This window comes from Petaurus breviceps, unplaced genomic scaffold (assembly GCF_028583685.1).
Source record: "Petaurus breviceps papuanus isolate PSGF00001 unplaced genomic scaffold, PetGlider_PUasm1.0 125, whole genome shotgun sequence".
NCBI lineage: Eukaryota > Metazoa > Chordata > Mammalia > Diprotodontia > Petauridae > Petaurus > Petaurus breviceps.
This window is the reverse complement of record NW_027185653.1, coordinates 3,649,394-3,671,285: the sequence shown is the minus strand read 5'-3', so window position 1 is coordinate 3,671,285 and position 21,892 is coordinate 3,649,394. Positions and strand designations below refer to the sequence as shown.

Below are 21,892 nucleotides of genomic sequence, written 5' to 3'. Positions count from 1 at the left end.
GAATTCTGACAAATACCTATAAATTTCAAGCAGTCCACACTTCTACCTATACTCTTCCATCTCCTTCATCACTGATTCTCACCATCCAGGACACTAAGCATTCTCCCATCCTTTAGGTGAATCTGATTAATGTACAGTAATTTCTTGTTGAGTGAAATCCTTAATAATCTCCCTGAACACTGTTTGGCCTCCCTGATTCTCCAGCTTTCTTTTCACTATGGGGTGAGGACCCTTTTAAAAACTTCATCATGAAACATTGTATTATTACTTTGTATGTATACGCTTTTCTGGCAGTCATTGTCATAGCAACTAGATTCGGTCTCTACCAAAACTGGGTGAACTTTCCTCCTGTTACTTTTTGCTTTTTTTTTTCTGAGCCAAATTCACAACAGTCCTCTCTTCTAACAGCTGAGATCCTCCAGTTTGCTCTTCTAAAGGAGACCATGAAGGCTAGAACACAACCAATTGTCTCTCCATTTGAGTTTTCTCTTGTAAGAGCTTGTTGTTACTCTTACACATAATATGGTAGCTGGTTAGTAAAACCCAGCCCCTCCTACCCACTGCTTCCAATTCTCTCACAGGTTTTTTTTATATTCTTTGCAAACATGTTTCTAAATCTCTAGGCTCTCCCTATTATAACCTCATTTCCCAGTTTTCACAGAGCCCTACACTTTTAGACCACTCCCTTGCTAGGGAGGAATAAGGTAAATCCTCCCAACCTGGGATAGCCATGTCTTCTTCTAAATCCCTCCTGCCTTTAAATACAGGTCAATATTTCATGACCCCATCCTTGTCACCAAATGTAGTGTTAATTCAATATTCACAGTGCCCACAATCACTATGAACATACTGCTATAGTGCTTGATTGCAAAATATAACAGACACTCCATATAGAAATCAGAAGCAAAGCATTTATTCAGACAACAGAAAACCAAATCCCAAAACCAGTAAGCTGATTTCATCATAGTAGTGAAAAAGTCTATAAACCACAACAGCACAGAGAGCCACAGCATCCTTTAGCTTTCCCACAAACCAAAATGAGACTAATATTTACTCAAAAGTCAATCTGTCTCCCACAGAAGTATACTCTCCTCCCAAATGTCTAGCTGTCTCTAGCTTCCTGTGGGCCCTGCTTCATCATTCAGCAAACTCCTCCCACCACAGGCTCCATATGATTATATTCAGCCTATTAGAGGGCAGAGTATATTTTCAAAGCAGGGAAGGTCTTCAAATTCCCTTAGGCTTACTAAGAGGCAAGGAAGATTTCAAATTCCCATTACTATTATAATCAGTTAACAATTCAATAATTTAGTGTCCCAATTTTTACATATCTCCTCCAACATTTGTCATTTTCCCCTTCAATCATATTAGTCAATCTGCTATGTATATAATGATATTTCAAGATTATTTTAATTTGCATTTCCTTAATCAATAATAATTTAGAGCATGTTTTTATTTTTCATATGATTATTAATTGTTTTAATTTTTCCACAGGAAAACTGCCTGTTCATATCCTTTGGCCATTTATCAATTGGAAAATGACTTGTATTCTTATAGATTTGACAAAGTTTTTCATGTGTTTTAGAAATAAGTCCTTTATCTGAGAAACTCTTTCTAAACTTTCCCCCCAATTTTCTGTCTTCCTTCTGATTTTGACTACATTTGTTTTATTTGTACAAAAACTTTTTTTTGCATTTTTAAATTTTTCAGTGTTAACATTTATAAGATTTTGAGTTCAATGTTTTTCTCCCTCCATCCTTCACCTTTCTCCTTCTTCCCTTCCCTTCCACATTTCACCTTCCCCTTTCCTTCTCCCATCCCCAAGATGGCAAGTAATCTGATGTAGGCTATACATATTCAACACTATTAAACATATTTTCACATCTGTCATGCTGCAAAAGAAGAATCAAAATAAAAGGGGAAAACTATGAAAAAGGAAAAAAAAAGTGAAAGCAATATGCTTTGATCTGCATTTAGACTCCATAGTTATTTCTCTGGATATGGATAGCATTTTCCATAATGAGTCTTTTGGAATTGCATTGTATTGCTGATCATTGTATTGCCAGAAAGAGCTAAGTCTATCAAAGCTGATTATCTCATAATGTTACTGTGCACAAAAATTTTCAATTTAACATAATCAAAATTATCCATTTTACACCCAAGTTTGCTATCTCTTGTTTTATTTTTAAATTGTTTTCTTCCTAAGATTTATTTTTGTTGAAGAATTCACACTATTGTCTTGCCTTACAAAAATAGTTGAGTTGCCAACCATCTTCTCTAAAATCTGAATCACACTACATAATAAAGAATATGATTTTATGATATATATATAGGTACATATCATGAATGATACATATTTTGACATATGTAAATAAATATGTGTATACATATCTATTTCTCATATACATTTATTTTTGTGTATATATGTAAATTTGTGTGAATGTATGTATGTATGTATGTATGTGTATGTGTTAGAGGAATTACTTCTTTAACAGTTTGGTAGACTTCATCTTTGTTTCTGGGCTTGGTGTCTTTTCTCAAGACAGATCATGTGGGCTAGTTCATTTCTCTTACTGAGATTATTTGTTTCTTTTTTCTTAGCACTGATAGTGGGTACTGTTATAGATATTTATTTATTTCTTCTATGATCTCAAACATATTGGGATAGAGCTATGTATAGTAATTGCTTATAATTTCCTTAATTATAATTGCTAGAGATTTTCCTCTTCAGTCCAAACTTAATTGAACTAATCTAAACAAAGTTACTCCTCTTAAGTATATATAGTGGTATACAAATTACATGGGACAAACTAATGAAAAACTCATTGACTTCTACAGTGTATGTTGTAATATTCTACATCTTTATATGATGAGACATTTGGACAGATTCAAACAAATTCCCCCACTAAGGACTCTGAGGCTTGTAGTCTTTTCCCACTCTGCAAAAAGGCAGATCACATGGCTTGGACTAGACTAGACGGAGTTATGCTGACTCAGTAATTTAGAATATTTTTTTTGGAGGAGTAAAGAGAAGAGTCAGCAGCAGCAACAAATGAAGGACACATTGCATGATAACTGACACTAAGCCTGGAAGGATTTGGAGCCTTTATTTCCAATGCTAGCCCCTCCAAATCAAACAATCAATCAAGTATTTATTAAATGCTTTATATGTGAGAGGCAGTGAGGATAAAAGTATAAGAAATTAATAATACTTCCTTACAATGAACTTTCATTATAATATACCAACAGTAGCTACAAAATTAAAGGGTATCCCAGAAAGAAAGAGAGGAACTCAGAAAGAAAAATTTCTAGAGATGAGGGATGGCCAGTGCAATGGTAAGAAGAAAGATGGATTGCTAGAGATATTATATCTTGCATTAGGAAAAGAGAAGAGACTAGAACTCATGCAGGTGGGAGAATGAGAACAAGATAGAGATGAGGGCCAGGATATGTAGTTTTAAAAGCTGAATAGTGGAATTTATATTTAGCTTGTACTAGAGATAATAAGAATCCTCTAGACTTGATTGGGTAGGGGAGGCACCCTGGTCAGACTTACACTTCAGGAAAATTATTTTAGCAGTTATTTAACAACTAGAATTTATTTGTCACCAAATATGTACAGCACTTTAACATATATTATCTCATTTGATCCTCAAAACAATCCTGTTCTAAGTGTTCTCCTTTTATAGATGAGAAAACTTTAGTACAGTTTGTGTAATTTGCCTAGGATCACAAAGATTTTAACACAAATATTCCTGACTCCAAATCCAGCACTTTATTCACCATGCCACCAAACAAAGAATAGGAATTAGATACTTAAAAAAAGGAAACAAACTGGGAAAATGCTGAAACAAAAACAAGAGAAGTTAGTTATTAAAGGTCTGAAATAAGGTTATAGTGTGTGTGTGTGTGTGTGAGTGTGTGTGTGAGTGTGTGTGTGTGTGTGTGTGTGTGTGTGGAGCACAGTGGTCAAATGCAAAGGAGGTTGTTAAGACAAAAACTACAAAATTTGGCAGCTGTTGAGATGTGTGGGATGAGGGGAAGTAAGGAGTTGAAGATAATACTAAGATTACGATACCACTTAAAAAAGAAATACAGTAGGAAAAAGTACAAATATGTAAACCTGGGTACCATTTCCCTGTGTCCCAAGTTTAACTTTTTTTTAAATCAGTAGCAAAAGGATCATCTTGAATTCCAATGTCTGGGGATAAGCTCCCACCTACTCTCAACACATACACACACACACACACAGAGACAGAGAGAGAAAGAGAGAAAAGGGCACAAAAGAGAGGTGATTAATGGACAAAGGAAAGGCTCTGGATGTTACCAAATGCTATCAAGGGAGACAGAAAAGATCGGGATAGGCACACCCCTGTCCCTTTTTGCTGGGAAAGTTGAAAATCCTAAATTAAAGCTTTCCCTCCACAGTGAGATCTTCTAGCTATATTAAAAATAAACAAATAAGCAAATAAACAACAACAGCAATAACAACAAAAACTTTTTCATATGAAGTATGTTCTTTTTTGTCTAATTATTTTTTTTTTACATAACTTGGCATTGTGTTCATGAAATAAAAAAAAAAAGATTATGAAGCCATGTTTTGTTTTTACTTTGGATATTAAACATATCTTTGGGTAACATTTTGTTTTATTTTTCTAAACCCTTTCTTCATAATTGTCATGGGGGTAATATGAGTCACCAGATCATCCAAACAATTTTATGTCTATTTCATAGATAAATTTCCCTACCTTTCATGACATATGTCATGCTTCAAGGTTATGGTGTATCATTCCACATTTCTTTGGGAAGGGTTATAATTCCAGAAAAATTCTATTTGTCAAATATACACATAGGTGAATATAGTCATATAATTATTAGTGTTCTTTATTTCCTAAATCAGAACAAGATTTTCAGGCACATTGGAAATAAAAAGCCCTCAAAACACTTTTTTTTGAGGGGGGAGGGGCTGGATGTTTTAGAGAGTGATGAATATGTTCAGTTCTTATAGGCTCAAATAAACTTCTGATAGCAGTTTGAGTACAGCCTTAAATAAAAAATAGTGAGTTTCAGTAGGAAAAAAATTCATATTTTCCCAATTGCATATTTAAATTCTTGTGATAAAAGGTATGTCTTTATGAAAATGATTGGCATATGTTTTTCTTCTTAATAAGTCTTCTCAGTATTTTTCTAACTTTAAGAATGATATTTCACTAGAGAAGAATGATCTTTCCAGCTGCCAGGTCCCTTTGAATGTCATTATTTGCTTTCTAAGGATTAATTAAGGTGCTTATGGTAATACTTTATTCATTCTTGGCCTCAATTTTTGTAATTCTTTTTGATAGCACTTTCATTTGTATTTTTATTCAATTGCTCCTGTTTTATTCTGGGCTTGAATAACTTTTGAAATGCACACCAACAGAATCTAAAATATCACTAAGAGTCATTGAAGTATGCTCTTCAGGAGTTATAACTTCTAGATATTTCCTTGTAGTAATATCCATTTTTTAAACACACACACAGTTTTAAAAACACAACAAAAAGAAAATGAAACATTTTTATATTACATGAAATCTAGTATGCAGTTAACAGAAAAATAACTAAATGTAGGGAAATCAGCTAAATATAATTTTGTCTGATCAAGGTCAGATATTCAGCATCAGCCTACTGTCAGTAGGAGTAGATGTGTACGGCCACTGCTTCAACAGTCAAAACAACTACCTATCCCAAGTAATTCACACATGCATGTATGTGACATGTGTGTATTTGTGTGTATGCATGTCTGTATATAGAGTTGCACAGATTTGTCATTTTTTCTCCAAAACACCTCTGGTATTTTTCTCTTCTTTTTATTTATAAGCCAATTTAACCTGGTTCTGGTCCCTATCATGTCTCACCTAAATGACTGCAACAGTAGTCTTCTGGTTGGGGCCCCTCCTTGTTGTGTCATCTATCACACTGCTGCCAAGCTGATATTCCCAAAGGACATATGTGACTGTCCCTCCCTTGCCCAAAGTTGCAGCAGATCTCTACTCTCTCTAATAGTACACATTACAGTCCTTCATTGACTTTATGTTTGAGTTCAGCTGACATAATATTCCAGAGGTCCATCTCTGTGTCTTTACACAGGCTGTCCACAAATATGTGATATAGTCCTTCACCTCAACCTCTTATTATTATTAGAATCCTTCAAAGATTTACTCAGGGGTCACTTTTTACATGAGAACTTTTGTAATTCCCTTATTTGCTAATATCCTCCCAAAATAATTTGGTAATGAATTTTATTACAGGTAGGAATGTAGTTTCCAACAATAAAATTTTATCTACCTTAGGGTATGGACTATTTCTGCGTTTATAAATAAATGACAGTAAATGCTTAATAAATGTTTGTTGCATCATTGGGAATACAAAGAAAAAAATTAAAAGGGCTCTGTGCTCAATGCATGTGTATTTTATGCTCATAAAACTTCTGTCAAGATGGAAATAGATATATTGGTGGCTAATCTTTAATATTCTCTCAGGTAGTAATATTTGTAATAAGTCCAAAGAATTTTTCACAAGTATCTGGCAGCCTCCCTTCCATCAGATGCCTTATGAATTGAACTCTTATAGCTCTCAACATTGTATCATTTTCAGAACAGACTTTCTCCATGTACACTCGGTAAAGCTCAGCTGCTCTTCCCATCTTTATTTTCCTTTATTGCCATTTCCACTTTCTCATGCAGCACACTAGGGACTGTGATGTTTGAGTCCAAATGTGTTAGCTAATATGTATATTTATAATTTCTTTGACTTTGATGATAAATATCATATTCATTTATTTTATATCAAGTGCCTTATATAGAAACAATTAAATGTTAACTACAAAACAATAAAAAATGTAGTAGGTTCCAGTTCTTGTTACTGTAAAATCTTACCATAATGCTTTATTTTCTTCCTCTGTCTTATTCTGTGTCTATGTGCATATATTTGGACTTGAGAAAAATGGAAAATATGTTCAGCAACAATTTCAGTGCTAATTAAAAATCTTTCCATGGTGGAATAATGACTTAGCTTCTTTAGCAAGTTCTTTTTCTTGAGCCTCAAACAAATGTTCAATCTGGAGAGTGGAAAACAAAAGCATCCAATGACAGGGCTTTAATGTTAAAATGAAATTAAAAGTGGTGAGGACTAAATATTCTGAGAAAAACTGGATTCAAATTCTCTCAGGTCAGAGGTTGACATTTTCATATATTAATTTTATCAGAAGTTGGTAGATAACCTGCAATTGTTTTATTCTAGCATGCCAGAAATACCAATAGAGGTCATTCTGATTAAGCAGGGGCAAACCTGAGAATTTTCTTTTAATAAATAGTGAGAAAATTCTAATGAATTTTCTGCATAAGATCTAAAAAGGATACATGTGTGTTTAAAACTCACTTGTAACCTAATAATAATGTTACTATGTTGAGCAGAAAACAAGTATTTTATTGATTCTTTGAATTTGCTACAAAATTTTTTTTTTATTTGAATTGCATGAAACTTTCATTTCAAGCCAGTATGCGGGGTCTTTATATCAGAGATGTCCATGACATAAAACAGCTGCAGCTCTTACCAAGTATGAGCTCAAGCAAATCTTGCTCCATTGGACATCTCATTAGTTTCTGCTGGCAAATTCATTGATCACATTTATGAGAGGAAAGTGATATTTATCTTTTTTTAAGAAAAAAATTTACAACAATATTGTCTTCATCAAGAGAAGTATTTACACTGACCAAACTTGCTTCTGTTTATCCAGCTAAAGGTCCTATTGATAGATGTTGCACATGCCTCTTTACAATAGCATTGCCTCAAGCTATAGTAATGTGGAATAGTCGATTATCATTCCAAGTCTGGCCAAGCAGGGTTTTAAGTATTATTAAATGAGGACCAATATTTAGGCAAGAAAGGCTGCTTCCCATTTACTGCTCCAAAAAGAATGGGTATGAAGGAAGTATTATAAAATGGAATAGTAGATTACAGATATAAAGCAAAAATGTATGACCATAGCCACTCATAAAAGGGGTTTTCTGGAGCAATCTGCATGAATAGAGCACTGCTATTCAGTGTCTCATGTCTCACGTTTATATATGAATCATTCTTGTCCTCAATTTTACTTTCCTTAATATCAAATATTTTATTTTTCAAAATGTTAATGGTATTCTTTAATAATATACTTCTGATATATCAAAGTTTTGTTATGCTTCTATATTAATTCTAGATCTAGACATTTCTCTTTATAAATCTTGTGGATCTGGAAACTACTTTTTCTAAGACACAGGTATTTCAAAGTGCAATGTACTTTGGATTCCTCCAAAGTATCTGAAGTGGGAAATAACAGTCATCAAACTATTGAAAGAAAGATTACTGTTGGGGACAGTAATATGTCCTTTTCATACTTAGATAAATCTAACAGCTTATTCAAAAAAAGATATGATAGAACTCTGGCAATTGTTGAATCTCAGAAACAAATTGAACAAATCATAAATGGACTCTCAAAGGTGAAGAAACAAATAAACAAAAATATTCAGGTCATATTGGACTTTTCAGTGAATTCTATCAAACATTTAATGATGAAATAATTTCCATATTATATAAATCAATAAAAAACCTCTCCAATAAGATGAAGTCAGGTGAAACAAGGATCTTCATTATCACTGTAATTATTTATTTCTACATATGTCTAGTAGTCCCATTGAGAAAAAGTCCTCTACTGATATAGATTGGCCAATATTCTGCAAACTGTCTAAGAGAGTTGTTTGGAGGGCTCTGAGGGGTTAAACAACTTTCCTCGAGCTACACAAGTAGCATGTGTCAGAGGTAGAACTTGAATCCAAGTCATCCTGACTCTGAGGATAGCACTTCATGTACAATTCCATATTGTTTCGGTTATGAAGTAAATACACAAATATCATCACTCATTCTATATATTAGCAACCAAACCTAGGAGTACATAGAAAGGTAAACTCAACTCAAAGGAATTATCAAACACCAAAACACACCCAAAATGATTATAAAACACCAAAACATGTCCTAAATTATATAACTATAAAATAATCTTTACAAAAATTAGGAAAGATTTAAGTCATTAGAGAGATAGTAAATGTTTGTGGGTAGTCCAGTACAATTTAAATGACACTGCTAAAATTAATTTATAGTTTTAAAACCATGGCAATAAAATTGCCAACGAATTACTTTCTAGAAATAGGCAAAATAATGCAAAAATTCATCTGGAAGAACAAAGGGTCAAAGATCTCAAGGGAAATAGTAAAAATAAAAGTACGTAGAAATGAGACAGTCCTAGAATTACTAGATCTCATTTTAGGGCAATGATAGTAAAAATTATTTGGCACGAAATAAGAAAAAATAGAAAAGTTGATAAGTGGAACAGAGTAGGTTAGCAGTACTCAGATACTGTCAAACATAATAGTCTAGCGTTTGCTAAATCTAAGGAAACCGGCTATGATGATTAGATTCCCCTATCAGTGAAAACTGCCAGGAAACCTATAATGCAGCCTGGGATTAAATTGAGACCAACAATTTATAGTACATAGCACGATAAGTTTCAAATATGTTTAAGATCTAAATATATGAGGAAACAATTTAAAAATTAGGGAAATATAAAAGGATACTTTGCACAACTGTTTCAAAGAGAGAATTGTTAACTAAAAAAGGGATAGAAGTGATGAGATAAAACAAATAATGTTGACCACATGAAGTTAAAATACCATTTTGTGCAGACAGAACAAAACCGAAGCTACTAGAATTTAAAGACGAGCAGTTCAATGTGTGTAATGACAAGCATGGCAGCACACCAGAAGACGGCTGCTGTGAATAATTTTAAGGCTTTAATCTCATAGTATAATGAACCTTCTATTTATTCAGAACTAAACATTGCTCACTAAAGTAAAGCATAACATTCATAGCAACACCCTTAAGCAAAACATATCATTTTATATGTGTGCATGTGTATTAAATTGTAAAACTCAGTGGTCATATGGCACATAGCATATATTATTGCATTCAGTAGCCTTCCCCAAAACACTTGTTTATATAATCAGGTATCCCAGGCTAGGGTCTTCCCATGCACAACACATTACACAGCATATATCACTGCATTCCCAAAATCAGGGGGGCCCAGGCTAGGGTGTTCCCAGCACAACTCATCCTTAAGGGGTAGCAGAAAATACCACATCATCCACAGTTAGGTCATTGTAAAAATAATCTCCTTAATCTATACCAAGTTTCCAAGTAAAGTCCTTTTTCATGTTAAATCATGGTTGATTTTCAAGTCCCATGGCTCTTCCTCTATGGGCTGACCACCCCAGACTCTTGCCTGGATTCACACATAGGCAGTTCTGCACTCTTGCTCCAGGTCTCAGCTCATGGGGACTGCTCCACAACAAGCTCTCCCTGCCTGACAGCAGGATCCAAGGGTTCCTCCCCATAGCTTCTACCTGTAGGAAAACAAAGCTCAACAGGGCAACAACAATGCTGACACACACCACGAGCACCATCATCTCAATTCACCTCCAAAGTCCAGAGCCTCTGTAATAACAGCTCAGTTCACTTTAACCACTCTCAAAAGGGGCTCAAACTAAGCCTCCTTCCTATGGTCAGGTCTCTGTCACACAGCTCTATTTGCTTTCAAAGTTCAGAGGCTCCCTCAGGAAGTATCTGCCATCAGAGGTCTCAGAGCTCTCCTCTCTGCTCTCAGAGCGAGTTATCTTCCCAACTCTTAGAGGTCTCTTTTCTCAGCCCACTCAAACTGCTTCTCTCTCTGAACACTGTTACTCTCTCAACACTGGCTCCCTTAATGCCTGCTTTCTCAACACCAGCTCTCTTTATATACAGTTGTACTCAGCATCTAATTGGCTAGAGCCCACACAAAAGTATATGATTAGTTAGAGCCCACTTGCATATGCCTGATTGGCTCAGCACAGAGGCATGTAAGACTGAGGTTGGGAAACTGAATAATACTAACAGAAAAATAGCAAAAAATTTCACTTTGCCATCACAGTGTGTGAAAACATTTGTAACTGATAACTTAAAAATCAAGGTGAGAGGGTGGGAGGACAAGGCATGCTCTGATGATTGTTTAAACGCTCATGGTCAATTTATCTTCATCCCTGTTGCAGTATCTTTTTTAAATTTTATTTTTTTATTTACTTTTAGTTCAAAACATTCAGTTCCAAAAGCTGACTTTCAAACTTTGTCCCTCTTCCTCTCCTCCCCCTCCCCCCAAAGGTGGCATGCAATCCAATATAGGTTCTGCATATACCTTCACATTAAACATTAGCCAAGTTGTAAAGAAGAATCATAACCGATGGAATGAATAACGAGAAAGAAGGAGTGAAACAAAACCAATAAAGACAGACAGCAAATAGCTCACTTCAATATGCATTAAGACTCCTTAAATCTTTCCCTGGATGTTTATGGCTTTTTCCATCATGAGTGCTTTGGAGTTGTCTCATAACCTTGGATTGCTGAGATGAGCCCAGTCTATCAAAGTCAGTCAGATACAATGCGTCTATAATTGTGTACAGTGTTCTCCTGGTTCTGCTTCTCTCACTCAGCATTACTTTATGCAAGTCTCTCTAAGTTACTATGAAGTCCGTTTGCTCCTCATTTCTTATAGCACAATATTATTCCATTACCTTCACATACCACAGCTTATTTAGCCATTTCCCAATTGATGGGCATCCCCTTGATTTCCAATTCTTTGCCACCACAAAGAGAGCTGCTATAAATATTTTTGTACATACAGATCCTCCTCCTACTTGTAGGATGATCTCTTTGGCATACAGCCCTAGAAGTGGTACTGCTGAGCCAAAAGATAAGCACATGCTAATAGCCTTTTGGACATATTCCAAATTGTTCTCCAGAATGGTTGGATCAGTTCACAACTCCACTAATAATGCATTAGTGTTCCAATTTTCCAACATCTTCTCCAGGATTTATCATTTTCCTGTTTTTCCATGTTAGCAAATCTGATTGGTTAGAGGTGATAACTAAGAGTTGTTTGGATTTACATTTCTCTAATAAATAGTGATTTGAAACATTTTTTCATACAAACATAGATATTTTTAACTTCTTCCTCTAAAATCTAGCTGTTCATATCCTTTGACCTTTTATCAATTGGGGAATGACTTGTATTCTTCTAAATTTGACTCATTTCTCTGCATATTTTAGAAATGAGGACTTTATCAGAGAATAGTTGCAAAAAAATTCTTTACCAATCTTCTGCTTTCCTCCTAATCTTGGTTACATTGGCTTTGTTTGTATAAAAATTTTTCAATTTAATGTAATCAAAGATATCCATTTTGCACTTTGAAATGCTCTTTGTCTCTTGTTTGGTTATAAATTCTTCCTTTCTCCATAAATGTGACAGGTAAATTATTCTTTGCTCTCCCAGATTGCTTACAGTATCAGCCTTTATATCTAGATTGTGAACTCATTTAAACTTTATTTTGGTGTACAATGTAAGATAGTGATCTATGCCCATTTTCTGCCATACTATTTTCCAGTTTTCTGAACAATTTTTGTCAAATAGTGAGTTCTTATCCTAGAAACTGGAGTCTTTGGGTTTATCAAACAGTAAATTACTATAGTCATTCACTGCTGTGTCTCATGTACCTAATCTACTTCACTGATCCAGTATTTTATTCTTCAATCAGTACCAAGTAGTTTTGATGACTGCTCCTTCATAATAAAGTTTAAAATCTGATATGGCTTTGCTGCCTTTCCGACTTTTCTTTTCATTAATTCCCTTGATATTCTGAACATTTTGTTCTTCCAGATGAATTTTGTTACTATTTTTTCAAGGTCTACAAAATAAGTTTTTCGTAGATTGATTGGTATGGCACTATATAGGTAAATTAATTTAGGTAAAATTGTCATTTTCATTATACCAGCTCTACCTGACTACAAGCAAATGATCTTTCTGCAATTATTTAAATGACTTTATGTGAAAAGTGTTTTGTAATTGTATTCACATAATTCCTGGGTTTTGTTTTGGCAGGTAGACTCCCAAATATTTTATGTCTACAGTAACTTTAAATGGAATTTCTCTATTTCTTGCTGTTGGGCTTCATTAGTAATATGTAGGAATGCCAAGATTTATGTGGGTTTATTTTATATCCTACAAATTTGCTATATTTATATATTTTATCTCAAGTAGTTTTTTACTTAATTCTCTATGATTCTCTAAGTACATTGTCACATCATCTGCAAAGAGTGATAGCTTATATTGGGGTTATTTGAATATTTTATTTCCTCTTCAGTTAATCTGGACAACTTATATTTTTGTGAATATTCATTCATTTCACTAAGTTTGTCAATTTTATAGGCATACATTTGGGCAAAAGAATTCCTAATTATTGTTTTTTATTTCCTCTTCATTAGAGGAAAATTCACCCTTTTCATTTTTGATACTGGTAATTTGGTTTTCTTCTTTTTTTTTACATCAAATTGTCTAAAGGTTTATCAATTTTATTTTTTTTCATAAAACCAGCTCTTAGTTGCTTTTTTTATTAGTTCAATGGTTTTCTTAATTTCAATTGTATTAACCTCTCCTTTGGTTTTCAGTCTTCGTAATTTAGTATTTAATTGGAGATTTTCAATTTGTGTTTTTTTCCCTAGGATTTTAATTTGTATGTCCAATTCTTCCAGCTCTTTTTTCTTTTTTTTATTCATATAAGCATTCAGAGATATAAAACTTGGCCTAAGAACTATGTTCGCTGCATCCCATAAGTTTTGATATGTTATCTCATTTTACCATTCTCTTGAATGAAGTTAATTGTTTCTATGATTTCTTGTTTGACCTACTCATTCTTTAGCATTAGTTAATTTTGTTTCCCATTAGTTTTTAGCCTATCTTTCCATGGCCCTTTATTACATATAATTTTTGTTGCATCATGATCTGAAAAAGATCCATTTAGTATTTCTGCCTTTCTGCACTGCATTTTGAGGTTTTTATGCCCTAGTACATGGTCAATTTTTGTGTATGTGCCATGTACAGCTGAGAAGAAGGTATATTCCTTTTTATCCTCTTTCAAATTTCTCCATAGATCTATCATATCTACCTTCTCTAAAAATCTATTCACCTACTTAACCTCTTTCTTGTTTATTTTGAGGTTAGATGTACCAAGTTAAGAGAAGGGGAGGTTGAGGTCCCCCACCGGTATAGCTTTACTATCTATTTCTTGCTCTAACTACCTTAATTTCTCAAATGATGTGAATGTTATACACTTGGTGCATATATGTTTAGCAATGATACTGCTTCATTGTCAATAGTGCCTTTTAGAAGCTTATAGTTTCATTCCTTATCCTTTATAATTAGATCTATGTTTGCTTTTGCTTTGTCTGAGATTGTGATTGCTACCCCTGTGTTTTTTTTTTTTACTTTAGCTGAAGAATATATTCTACTCCAGACTTTTACCTTTACCCTAGGTGTATTCCCCTGTTTTAAATGTGTTTCTTGTAAACAGCATATTGTAGGATTACAATTTTTAATCCATTCTGCTATCTGCCTCCATTTTATAGGAGAGTTCATTCCATTCACATTCACAATTATGATTACTATCTGTTGTTCTCTCCATCCTGTTCCCTCCCATTTATACTTTTATTTCTCCCTTCTCCTTTCACCTAGTTAAGAATTTTCCTTTTGACTACTGTCTCCCTCAATATTCCTTCCCTGTGAACCCCCCTCCCTTTTCTTACCCTTTCCTCTTACTATTTCTTCCTTCCCTTCTAACTCCCCCCCCTTTTCTTTCCCCTTTTCCTCTCCTACTTCCTGTAGTGTATGAAAGATTTTTATACTTAACCAATTATGTTATTCTTTCTTTGAACCAAATCTGATGAGAGTAAATCTCATACAGTGCTCCTCTCCCTCCCTTGTTTCCCTCTACTATAGTATGTTATTTATGCCTCTTCATGTGTCATAATTTACCCTTTTCTGCTTCCTCTTTTCCTCTTCTCCCATTACAATCTCTTTGAATACCTTAATAAGGTTTTATCATCATGTTAGTTAATTTAGACTGACACCCTCTATCTGTTTATCTATTTATCTGTGTACCTACCTATCTCCTTTTAAATGTCATGATAATTATATCAATCTCAATATTGACAGGTATCATCCTCCCATATAATGATGTAAACAGTTTGCTCTCATTAAATAACAAGGGGTTTCTGTGTGTGTGTGTTTCCCCTGTTTACCTTTTTATGTCTCTCTTGAGTCTTGTATTTAAATATAAAATTTTCCCTTAAGCTCTGCACTTTTTATAAGGAAGGTCTGAAAGTCCCTTATTTCATTGAATGACCATTTCCTTACCTGAAAGATTATGTTCAGTCTTTCTGGGTAGTTGATCCTTGATTGTAGTCCAACCTCTTTTGCCTTATGAAATTCCAATCCCTCCAGTCTTTTAATGTAGAGACTGCTAGGTCCTATGTGATCCTGACTGTAGTTCTGCAATATATGAATTGTTTCTTTTTGGCTGCTTGCAGTATTTTCTCCTTGACCTCATAATTATGGAATTCAGCTACAATATTCCTTGAAGTTCTCAATTTGGAATCTTTTCAAGTGTCCAGTGGATTCTTTCAATAATTTTTAATCTGGTTCTAGTATCTCAGGGCTATTTTCTTTGTTTCCATCATAGCTTTTCAGTAGACCAATAATTCTTAAATGGTCTCTCCTAGATCTGTTTTCCAGGTCAGTTCTTTTTCCAATGAGATATGTTATATTTTCTTCTATTTTTTCATTCTTTAGATTTTGTTTGACTGCTTCTTAATGCCTCATAGAGCCGTTAATTTCAATTTGTTTTATTCTAATTTTTAGCAAATTGTTTTATTTTTTAATCTCCTTTTCTATTTGTTCAGTTTTTGCTTTTAAGGAGTTATCTTCTTCAGTTAGATTTTAAACCTCCTTTCCCTTTTAACAAATTTTACTTTTTAAGGAGCTATTCTCTTAAGTGAAACTTTTTTTCCATATTTCTAATTATATTTTTAAAATAGTTGGTTAATTTATCTTCTACCTCTCTAATGTGTCTTTTACAATCCTCCTTGAGTTCTCCCAAGAATGCTCATGTGATTTGGACCCATTCACATTCTCTTTTGAGGTTTCAGATGTGGGTATAGGATCAGTGCTGTCTTCTTCTGAATTTGATTCTTCTTTTTCACCATAATAGCTTTCTAAAGTCTTAATTTTTCCATCTTGCTTTTTTGCCCATCGTAATTGCCTATTTCTTGACTTTTAAAGTGGTTCTCTGCTTCTGGGATACAAAGGGCTCTGACCCACACTTCTTGTGCTGATAGTTAGAGGCCTGGTTATTGGCTTTGTGTGATACTCTGATGAGAGTAAATCTTATACAATGCTCCTCTCCCTCCCTCCTCTGAGCTCCTAGACTGAGGCCAAGGCCAGGACATTCAGGATTTCCCTAGAGTTACACTGAAGCTCACAGCGTGAGGTGTGTGTGTGTGTGTGTGTGTGTGTGTGTGTGTGTGTGTGTGTGTGTAGGTCTGGATGCTTCAGGTTTCCACCTCCACTCTCCTTGGCTAGAGTTCAGCTAGTGGTAGCTGGGGTCAGACTGGTGTCTTCAGATTCCCATTTGTTTGAAGGCACACCCAGGGTTCTGGTGTTAGCACTTGCTGGCTCCACCCCCCTAGGGATTAGGATCTCATATTGGTTGACTGAGATGAGGCTTGTTGGGATGCCTCCTTCTCTGCACTTTTGCTTCAGCACAGTCACAGCCATGCCCTTCCTCTAGATCTCCCAAGCCTGCTGCTGGTTCCACTATTTCAGGATTTTACACTGGGGCAATATTAACTGGGTTTTCAGGGTTAGAGGAAAGATGAATAGCAGCTAAGGTTTACTCTGCCATCTTGGCTATCAGAAGTTCAGGTAGGTGATGTTTAAACTTCCAGGCTGTGGGTTGATGGCCCCAGGTGTAGTTGTTCCCACTGCCACAAGCCCTATTCCTGTCTCTTACCCAGTTCCAATAGACCCCCATCCTGTGGTGAGAGGTTTGGGCATCACCTCTATGGTGGGTGAGTCAGTTCACCTGGGTCACTCCAGCTTTGCTATGGTTGGGTCTCTGCTGGTATAGCCCCCACATTCTGTGCTCTGCGCTCTGTACTTTCCCTGCCCAGCGCAAGAAATTCTACCTGTCCACACTTTCCTGGGCTGTAAATCTGCCATACTCCATCTCCCAATGAATTTTGCCACTCTAAAAACCATTCAGATTTACTTTTTAGGGGTTACTGAAGGAATTCATGGGGGAGTTCAGATGAGTTTCTGCTTTCACTCTGCTATATTGTTGCCACTGCCTCCACTATCTTTCAAAACTTTGAACTCAGTGTTACTTACCTCAACTCTTAGCTTGTTAAGGGCTGTAACCAGAACACAGGTATCCCTGCTCCTGCTACCTTAATTGCTGCTTAATCCACTAACCACCATGCACAAGTGTATCTCTATCCACATTGGCCAAGCTGGTGTCCAGATTGGCAATGCCTGCTGGGAGTTGTACTCCCTGGAGCATGGTATTCAGCCTGATGGGCAGATGCCAAGTGACAATACCATTGGGGGAGGAGATGACTCCTTCAACAAATTCTTCAGTGAAAAAAGAGCTGGCAAACATGTACCCAGAGCAGTGTTTGTGGATCTGGAACCAACTGTCATTGATGAAGTTTGTACTGGAACCTACTGCCAGCTTGTCCATCCTGAACAACTGATCAATGGGAATGAAGATGCTGCCAATAACTATACCCGTGGGCAGTACACTATTGGCAAGGAAATCATCAACTTGGTTCTAGATAGGATTCAGAAGCTGGCTGATCAGTGCATAGGTCTTCAAAGCTTCTTGTTTTTCCACAGCTTTGGTGGTGGGACTGGCTCAGTTTCACCTCTCTGCTCATGGAACATAATCTGTTGACTATGGCAAGAAGCCCAAGCTGGAGTTCTCCATTTACCCAGTCCCTCAGGTTTCCACAGATGTAGTGGAACCCTACAAATCCATTCTGACCACTCACACCACCCTGGAGCACTCTGATTGTCCCTTCATGGTAGACAATGAGGTCATCTATGATATCTGTCACAGAAATTTTGACATTGAATGCCTAACCTGCACTAATTTGAATCACCTTATTAGCCAAATTGTGTCCTCCATCACTGCCTCTCTCTGATTTGATGGTGCCCTAAATGTTGATCTAACAGAATTCCAGACTAAACTGGGGCCCTATTGTGATAGTAATGGAATTTAAAGATCCCCCTGTATTGGCTTGGCTTTTGGATTGATTGTGTTAAAACCCAGAGCCTGTGAATCCTACTTGTGGGATGGATTGTTGACATGAAAAGAAAGGACTGAACTGGGATGAGCTGGTGACGTAAATTTAGAGATGCACAAGCAGAGAGAGGCAGAAGAAGTTTTTGGAAGCAGCATTGTGGAGGCAGAGAGCTGGAGAGGATTGCTGAGGGCAAGTTCGAACTGCCCAGGACTTTTGAGAGCTTCCACCTAGAGCTGCCAAGGACTGAGGAGACATGGCTGTTATGCTGGTACTTTGTCTGTTTTGATGTTGTTTTGCCAGATTCATCCACTGGTTAAGGACAGTCCTGTTTTTGCAGAGGTCCTGGAACCTTGCTGCTGGTTCAGGGATCCAGAGACTGTTCTGCAGCCAGAGAATGAATTGTGTCTACTGGTGAAGGTCAGTGATGTTGTTGCAGAGGTTCTGGAACCTTGCTATTGGTTCAGAAGCCCTGAAGAAGGATTTTCTTGTTGTATGTTTACAGAAATCCTGGAAGAGGGTTTTGCTAAAGTTTTCAGGGGTCCTAGGACTGTTCTGCAGACAGAGAATGAATGAGGAAACTGGCATTGTATCTTGTGGCCTTGCTAAGCTTTGTCTCCCCAGGAACAAAGATTGCTGAGAACTTGCCTCTGGTCAAGATGAAGAAAAGACCTTGGTGAATGCTGTATTTTGAATTATGCTATATTTTGATTTTCTCTGTTCTTAATTTGTCACTGAATAAAATGGAGAGCAGCCATGCTGGTATTTTGAACCTTGGGAAGTTGCCTTTGCTTGGCAATACACCTATCCCCATATCCATTTCCCTCTGGTCACATATGCCCCAGTCATCTCTCCTGAGAAAACTTACCATGAGCAACTTTCTGTAGCAGAGATCATCAATGCTTGCTTTGAGCCTGCCAACCAGATGGTGAAATTTGACCCTTACCACAGTAAATACATGGCTTGCTGCTTGCTCTACCATGGTGATGTGGTTCCCAAAGATTTCAATGCTGCTATTGCCACCATCAAAACAAAGTGTAGCATCCAGTTTGTGGATTGGTGACCAAATGGCTTCAAGGTTGGCATCAATCACCAGCCTCCCACTGTGGTTCCTTTTGGTGACCTAGCTAAGGTACACTGGGCTGTGTGCATGTTAAGCAACACCACAGCCATTGCTGATGCCTGGGCTCACCTGGAAGACAAATTTGATCTGATATATGCCAAGTATGCCATTGTGCATTGGTATATGGGAGAGGAAATGGAGGAAGGAGAGTTCTCTGAGGCACGGGATGATATGGCTGCCTTGAAGAAAGATTATGAGGAGGTTGTTGTGGATTCTTTTGAAGGAGAAGGTGAAGAGGAAGGCAAAAAGTATTAGTTACCCTTTCCATACAGCTTTGCAGCATGTCACATCCAAAACTCATCAGCTTAAAAACACTCAACTTATCTGTTACCTAAGCAACAGTTGAAAAGGTACAGTGTTGGTATGAAGGCAGCTTTGATAGGTACAGCTAGCTATCTGGTTAGTTTGTCTACACTATCAAAACTGTTATCATGTCTAAGTTTTCCATGTGTCTATAAAAATTTCCCATTATGTCTATGAAAGGCTTTAAGGAAAAATGTAAAAAAAGAAAAAAACAACTTTGAGCTCACTGCCCTCTCCTCTCTCAAAACACATACACACACACCTACACACACACACACACACACACACACACACACTTCATTCTAAAACTCCTTCATTACTGAAAAAGGAAGCAAATAGATCCTTCTTAAGCTACATTTATCTTTATTCAGTAGATCAAAAAATCTAAAAGTTTCTGTCTCAATCACTAGGCTTCATTTAAATTACTCTAAATCCTTTATTAGAGGATGCCATAGGGTGAAAGGCACGATGATTCTCACTCACAAGACAATGAGTCAATATGAAAGATGAAATGGAGAAAGCCAGAGGTAAGGGGCAGACAGTTTTTGAATCTTTGAAATCCATAGTAAATTTAGGACTCTTCAAGTATTTCTATTCCTGGAATGAACAGAAGAACAGTTCACAACTGCTAGGCTCATCATAATATTCCTTAAAATCTATGCCTATGAAAAACCCAAGGACTGACAGAATTCACTATCGACACCAATTTCCTTCCTTCATGCCAAAGTGTCAAGGAAAGATTGATTTCTAATAAGAAACTATTCTACAGGTGGAGAACTCATGACTTCTGGTCAAGGCTTGGTTCTAAGTCTCTGATCTTGGACAAGGTTATAGCAGCAAGAGTTCTGGTAACTTAAGTTCTGGTACAAGTGACAAAAATGCTGGTGCTAGATGGCTATAGTGTGCTTTCCTTTCAACCTTTCAGGAAGCAGTGGCAACTGCTTCTGGTCCAGTTAAGTGGTAATAGAGTCCTGTAACTTATGAACTTTCTTGTCTTCTGTCATGGCTAAGACTATGGATCTGGGCAGAACTCTAGTGATAAGACCATCATTTTTTGTTCAATGGTTATGGAAGGCAGAAGCACTGAGGCTATTTTTTTCTCCTTCCTTGTAAGTAATAGTAGCTTAACCCTGGATCTCTATGCACTTTACCTTTTTTGAGAATAGAGAGAGGAGTGGGAAAAACAGTGGGAAAGTCCTGGGAAATGGAAGCCCTCAGCCTAAGTCAAAGAGATATTGGAGAATGAGAAGCACGTCTAAATTTCATAGTAGTTGGCCAAGACATCTCCCCAGTCATTAGTACATAGGGAAATGAACTTCAGAGGACCACACTGGCAAAGCACATGGCCACTGGCCACATTACAAAATAAAACAACAACAAATAAAAAGAAGGCATCCACAAAATTACAATGTGTTCTGATATTTAATGAAATACCCTATTTTTATTCATTAAACTTTATGTACTATACATTTAGGATCTCCTTTTAAAGTAGGAAGAAGTCTTCCTATTGCTAAATACATCCTCATTAAGACTAGTAACTCATGAGCCTTTTATTTATATTGTAATTCTCCTTGTAGCTAGAGTTAAATGATACTGTCAAATAGCAATGCTGGTGTTTGATGGCTTTTAATATTTTTGTCCATATCAAAACAATAAATAAATGCAATCAATATTACCTATTTCTAACTTTCCAGTAATTATTACAATAAAGTGATGTTCATGCTGCTGAGCCTCAATAAGTACTCTTCAGAGTTACTAATAAGTCTGCTCCCCAGTAAAAAACCATCTTCAGCTAGAGCATTAAAAAGAATATTAACACACACAAAACTCAGGATATAATTCAACAAATCTTTCAACACACAGTGATAATAAAACCAGGGATTAAAAAATAATAAACTAAAAGCCTCTAGGAACCACACACAAAGAAATCTCTCCATGTTAAATTTCATAGGAATCCATCAGCAAACTGCCACTTAACTGGTGGCATCAAATATCTTCTTTAAAATATTCATTCTAACAATGTTTTTTTTTCATTCCCTTCATATTTAGCGATGCCAAGCCAGGTCAATATGCACAAAACTTACCAAAGCATTCTAAACTCTGGACCATTACTTGTTTTGTGCATACTTTCCTTAAACATCTACAAGATAAATACTGTAAGATGGAGGAGTGTAA

At 36.1% G+C, this 21,892-nt stretch overlaps 1 pseudogene; it reads left to right on the top strand.

The window, feature by feature from the left end:
- Nucleotides 1-17,380: 17,380 nt before the first annotated feature.
- LOC138163196 (tubulin alpha-1B chain-like) lies at nucleotides 17,381-19,832 on the top strand (annotated as a pseudogene).
- The last annotated feature ends 2,060 nt before the right edge of the window (nucleotides 19,833-21,892 follow it).